This window comes from Tupaia chinensis, unplaced genomic scaffold (genome assembly GCF_000334495.1).
Source record: "Tupaia chinensis unplaced genomic scaffold, TupChi_1.0 Scaffold000160_1, whole genome shotgun sequence".
Taxonomy (NCBI): domain Eukaryota; kingdom Metazoa; phylum Chordata; class Mammalia; order Scandentia; family Tupaiidae; genus Tupaia; species Tupaia belangeri.
Window position 1 is genome coordinate 95,792 of NW_006159631.1, and position 7,160 is coordinate 102,951.

Here is a 7,160-nt window from a genome sequence, read left to right on the forward strand (position 1 = left end):
AAAAAAAAAAAAATCCAGAAGTTACCTAAATGTCTGAGAAAGAATTTAGAACATTCATTGTAACAAAACTCTGTGACTTGGAACAGAAAAGAGAAAATGAACTCCAAATGGAACTGTTAGAGATGAAGACTATAATACAGAAAATTAAAACCTCTTTCAAAATTATTAAAAGGCAATTAGATCATGCTGAAGAGCAAATTTAAAAAAACAAACAAACAAACAAAAACCTCTAACCTAGAAAAAAATTAAAAAGATAACTACCCCAAATATACATGAACAGTAGAACAAATTGAAAAATGTGGCACATATACTCTATAGAATACAACTTAGCTATAAAAAACAAGACTCTGACTTTTGTTAGAAAGTGAATGAACATGAAATATTTGCTGCTGAGTGAAGCAAGCCAGGCTATGAAGGAGAGACATTGTGTATCTCCACATAATATATGCAGACTATCTGCACACTAGGCCTGAAACTAAAAGACTAGAGGGTGTAGAAACTAGAAAATGGTTATAGATACTGGATACAGTGTGGGAACAGGGCAGGAGAAGGAAGAGAGTCTTTAGGAAGACATTAAAGAGAAAACTAGAATGGCAAGACATTTATGGAACACCAATGGATTATTATCTGTTGATGATAATGTGTATAGTATCCCCAATTGGACTGGTAAGAAGTGTATTCATGTTGGAACATTCACTTTCAAGCTAAGTGATTTATGTGATTGAATAAAAGAAATTGAAATAAGAAAATAAAATTAAAAAGTAATTAAAAATAGGGACAAGGAGTTGGCATAATGACTATGTTGCTGGACTCTCATGTAGTCGACTGCGGTTTGAGTTCCAGACCCGGTGGCTTAAACTCATGCCTGATATGTGTGTGTGATCCAGAGAGGAGAATGGAGGAGAAGAGACTGCAGCATAGCCATCACCCTGGGAGGTTATTTCTTGCTTTCTGTTTCTCTGTCTTTCTGGTCAGTGCACAAACACTAGCAAAAACCTCTCAAAAAATGTGAAAATAAAATATATATAAAAAAGAAAAGATTAACAAGATTGGCACATCCTTAGCTAGACTAGTTAAGAAGAGAGAAAGGAATCAGATAAATCTAACCAAGAATGAAAGAAGCAACATTACACCTTAAATATTAGAAATACAAACACCGCTAAAGAATATGAGTGACGATACCCCAACAAACAAGAAAACCTGGATGAAATGGGAAAAATTCTGGAGAAATATAATCTACTGAGATTGAATCAGGAAGTCATAGAAAGCCTTGAGATTGAATCAGTAATAAATAACCTCTTGCCAATAAAAGTCTATGGTTTCACTTAGAAATTCTGTAAAACTTTTAAAGAAGAGTTAATTCCATCCTACTCAAATTATTTCTAAAATTCTAAAATGAAGAAATCGTCTCAAATTCATTATATAAATTTTCCAGCAACTTCATCTCAAAACCAGATATGAACATAACAATAAGGAAAACTGTAGACCAGTATCTCTGATCAATATAGATGCAAATATTCTCAACAAGATACTAGCAAATTGTATAATCTTTTTTATATGTTGTTGGATATGATTTAAAAGTATTTTGTTGAGAATATTTTCATCTATATTGATCAGAGATACAGATATATAGTTTTTGTTCCTTGTACTGTCTTTATTGTTTTAAGGATAAGGGTGATTGAGGAATCATAGAATGAATTAGGGAGAGATAAACCCTTTTGAATCTTTAGAAATAACTTAAGCAGAATGGGGGTTAATGACCAGGTAGGTTTTATTCCAAGAATGGAAGGTTGGTTCAACATAATGCAAAAACACAAAAGTAATACACAATATTAACAGAGAGAAAGATAAAAACAATATGATCATATTGATTGATGTAGAAAGAGCATTTGACAAGATATAATATCCCTTCATGATCAAGACTCTCAGCAAAAATGGCATAGAAGGGTTTCTTTTCAACACAATAAAAGCTATCTATGAAAAAAACGACAGTGAACATCATCCTGAATGGAGAAAACCTGAAAGCTTTTCCACTAAAAACTGGTACAAGACAAGGATATCCACATTCTTCACTCCTTTTCAATATAGTATTGGAAGTCCTGGCCAATGCAATCAGAAAATAGAATAAAATAAAATGCATTCAAATAGGAAAAGGAGAGGTAAAACTCTATTTGCAGATGATATTATTGTACACATAGTGATATTCATGAAAAAATTCCTGGAATTACTACATGAATACAGAAGAGATGCAGGATACAAAAATCAACATACAGAAATCTATTACATTTCTATATGGAAACAGCAAGTAGACTGACACAGAACTAAAAAAAAAAAAAATCCCATTTGCCATAGCTACAAAAAGTATAAGATACCTAGCAATAAGTCTAACTAAAGTTAAAGACCTGGACAAGGAAAACTATGAGAAGCTAAAAAAAGAAAATTGTCAGGACCATGCAGTTAACACAGGCTGAGTAAAAGGAACTGCCCCTCATGCCTAAAAGCAAGGACTCTGCTGAGGAGAACTGTTAGCAAGGTCAACAGTTTACGAGTTCAGGTCCTCCACTGTGTTGCTGTACTGGCCTGCACTCAATTTCTCTGCCATGGGCCTTATTGCCATACCCTGGTACCCCATAAAGGCAAAATAACACCCCCAGCCTTACTATAACCTTTACAATAATCCTGAAGGAATGCAGATCCACTAAGGAGGCAGCTGTGAATGGGAAATACCCCATTAGATTCATCCCACCCTCCTGGAAAATGTCAATAAAGAATGCTGCATTCACTTCTCCCACTGGGGATTACATAAATAAGCATTAGAAAGGTTTAGGTTAAAGCTACTAAATTGGTGAAACTATCTCAGTAGCTGGGAGGGACTCAGGGACTCATCCACAAGGTGCTGATACCCCAAACAAAGACCATTAGCCACCTTTGATCTCAGGACAAGGGAAAATTGCTGTTCCCCAAGCCACAGCCATTGTATAGAACAGCATGTAGAGGGTCCCAAGTCCACAGTAACCTTTAGGTCAGTCATTAAACTGCTCACAAGACCACATTCCTTTCCCATGTAGACATTAGATTCACCCTCTTAGCTGTGGATTACCCCAGAGATAATATAGGTATTCCACTTTAGCAATAAATCTAACTAATAGTATAATATGTATGTCTCCTAGCCATCAGGGCTGCAGTCTTGAGCTGGCTCTGGCTGTAATCGGCTAAGAACATGTTGAAGGGCATCGAGATCTCAGTCTGATTCCTGATCACCCATGTTGCCTTCCTATGTACAAGTTTCAACCCACCCCGGCTGGAGCAGGGCTTCTGGCAGAAAATGAGACACAAAAAAAGTGCAAAGACATACCATGTTCCTGGATTGGAAGAATTAATATGATCAAAATGGCAATTCTACACAAATTAATCTACATATTTAATGCCATCCCAATCAAAGTACCACACCCATTCTTTATAGATCTGGAAAAGACAACCATAAAATTTGTCTGGAATCATAAAAGACCTCTTCTTGCCAATGCAATCCAGCACAAGAAGATTGGAGTGAGCAGCATCTCACTCCCTAACCCAAAATTATACTACAAAGCAGTGGTAATCAAAACAGCATGGTGTTGGCACAGAAACACACAGATATTCCAATGGAACAAAATAGACTTCTCAGAAATAAACTCCCAAACATAAAATCAACTGATTTTTAAATGAGATACCAGTCAATTCAGTGGGAAAAGACAAACCTCTTTAGCAAATGGTGCTGGAAAAACTGGATATCCATCTCCAGAAAGATGACTCTGAACTCCTACTTCTCACCATTGACAAAAATCAACTCAAAGTGGATCAAAGATCTAAACTTAAGACCTCAAACTATAAAACTGCTCCTGGAAAACACTGGTGAAACTCTGGGAGACATTGGGGCAGGCAATGACTTATTAAATAAGACCCCCCCAAAGCAGTCAATAATCCCAAAAATAGACAAGTGAGAGTACATCAGATTAAGATTTTTCTGCATGCCAAAAGACACAGTAATTAGTGTGAAATGACAGCCCTCAGAATGGGAAAATGTTTTTGTACACTATGTGTCAGATAAGGGACTGATTACCAGCACACACAAGAAACTCAAGCAGCTGTCCTGAAAAAAGACCACAAAACCTATTAAAAGATGGGAGAATGCATTGAAAAAAAAAAAAACACTCTCTAAGGATGAAATATAAATACCAAAAGGCATATAAAAAATGTTCAACATTCCTCATTGTAAGGGAGATGCAGATCAAAACTACAATGAGATACCACCTAACCCCAGTCAGAATGACTAAGATTAAAAAAAAAAATGGTAAGTGCTGGGAGGGTTGGTGAGAGGGAAATTCTCTTATACCACTGGTGGGAAAGTAAATTGTTCCAGCTGCTGTGGAGAACATTTTGGAGATTTTTCAAAAATCTACAAATAGAACTCCCATATGATCCAATAATCCCACTCCTTGGTATCTACCCAATGTACAGATGAATTCTTAATCAGAAAAATGCTTGCACATCAATGTTTACTGCAGCATTATTCACAATTGCTAAGACATGGAACCAACCCAAATGCCCCCAAATTGATGAATGGATTGAGAAAACTGTGGCACATATTCTCTATGGAATACTACCCATCCATAAAAAGCAAAAAGGACTCTGGCTTTTGACAGAAAGTGAAAGAATATGGAAGGCTGACTGCTGCGTGAAGCAAGCCAGTCTATGAAGAAGAGACATTGTATGTCTCTACTTAATATATACCTATTGTCTGCACTTTTTGACCAAAACTGAATGACTAAAGGATATATAAACATAGTAAATGTTTGTGAATACCAGATACAGTGTGGGAAGTGGATGGGTGATTGAGTAGAGTCTGAGGAAGGACATTAGGGAGAAAAATAGAGAGGCAAAGCATTTATGGGACAAAGAAATGGGTTTTTATATGTTGAAGGTAACTTTATAGTATTGTCAACTTGATTGGTGAGAAATGCACACATGTTGAAATATTCACTTTGCAAGCTAAATAATGTGATTGAATGTATAAAAGAAATTTAAATAAAAAAAGATTATACATCATGATCAGGTAGCCTTTATTGGAGGAATGCAAGGTAGCTCAACATACACAATACTATAAATGTAATGCGCCATACTAACAAAATATAAAACCACTTGATCATATCAATCAATTCAGAATTTTTTTAATAAAATACAAACCCTATCATGATTAATACTCATCAAAATCAAAATAACATGGTATTTCTCAATACAATAAAATCCATCAATGAAAAACTCATATTTAACATCATATTGAAAGGGAAAAAGCAGAAAGCTTTTCCATGAAAAACAGATTCAAGACAAGGCTGCCTACTTTCCTCACACCTGTTCAATACAATGCTAGAAATTCTAACTAATGCAATCAGAATAGAGAACAACATAAAAGGCATTCAAATAGGGAAACAAGAGGTGAAATTAGCTCTATTTTCAGATGACATGATTGTATATATAGAAGACCCTAAGTTATCCATGGAGAAATATCTGGATGCAATACATGAATACAGTAATTGTTTCCATAGAAAATTCACCCAGAAATAATAAATGAACACAGAAAAGTGGCAGGATACAATATCAACATACAAAAACCTATAGCATTTTTTTTATAAGAATAACCAGCAGACAGAGATAGAACTGAAGAACGTGATCCTCTTCACCATTGCCACAAAGTAAAAAATACTCAGGAGTAAATTTAACCAAAGAAGTGTAAGAACTCTACAAGAAAAACTATAAAAATAAATATTTAAAATACAGAGAAATAAATTGAAAATGATACTCATACAAAAAAAAAATGAAGCACATCCCATGCTTCTTGATTGAAATAATTAATAAAATAAAATAGCAATTTTACTTAATCACTCTACATATCTAATGAAATCCCAATAAAATTATCAGAGACAGAGACAAGCAAATGCATAATGCTTACCTTAGTGCACTCCTTCATGGCCGACTGCAGTTCAAGTCCTAGACCTGGAGGCTGGAAACTCATACTGGCACATGTGCATACATATCCAAGATCCTGGAAGGAGAATAGAGGAGATTGGACTGTGGTGTTTCCATTTCCCCTAGGGGGTGATTTCTTCATTTATGTCTCTCTGTCTCCCTCTGTTTTAATGGTGAGTGTATGAACTCTATAGAAAAATTATCTCTAAAGTAAACAAATTACCAGAGAAATTCTTCACAGATCTAGAAAAGACAATCAGAATTTGTCTGGAATTACAAAAAGACCCCAAATTGCCAAAACAATCCTGTGCAAGAAGAATAGAAGAGGAGGCATTTCACACCCTGAGCCTAAAATATATTACAAAGCTGTGATAATCAATACAGCATAGTATAGCTCCCCACCCCCAAATAGACTTGTGGACCAATGGAGCTGAAAAAAGTCACAATAAATCAACCCCAAAAAATAGAGACAACAGATTTTTGACAAAGAGTACCAGTCAATACAGTGAGAACAGAAAAATCTCTTTAGCAAATGATGTTGAAAATACAGGGTATCCACCTGCAAAAAGATTAATCTGGACCTCTATCTCTCAGGATTAACAAAAATCAACTCAATGTGAATCAAAGATCTAAATGCAAGACTTCAAAATATAAAATGACTGGTGGAAAACTTTGGGAGACTTCAGAGTTGACAAAGGCTTTTTATATAAATTTCCCAAATCACAGGCAATACTCCCCAAAATAGACCTGAGAGATTACATCAGATTAAGAAGATTTTGCACAGCAAAAGACACAGTAGTTAGTGTGATGTGACAATAATCAGAATAGAAAAATATTTTTGTAAACTTTTTCTTAGATAAAGGACCAGGCTGTAAAGAAAAATAAACAAACAAACAAAAACAAAAAACAAACAAACAAACAAAAACAAAAAAACAAAGAAAATAACTCTTCTACTCAATTGGGGGCCACTTTGAAGAACTTTGTAGGTGGTTTCTCAAAGATCTACAGATCAACAACTGTATGATTCAGTAATTCCACTCCTTGTTATCTACCCATAAGATAGCAAAAGATAGGACTACATTCAGATGTAAGAACACTTGCACATCTATGTTTATTGTGGCTTTAGTCACAATGGCTAAGACATGGAACCAACCCAA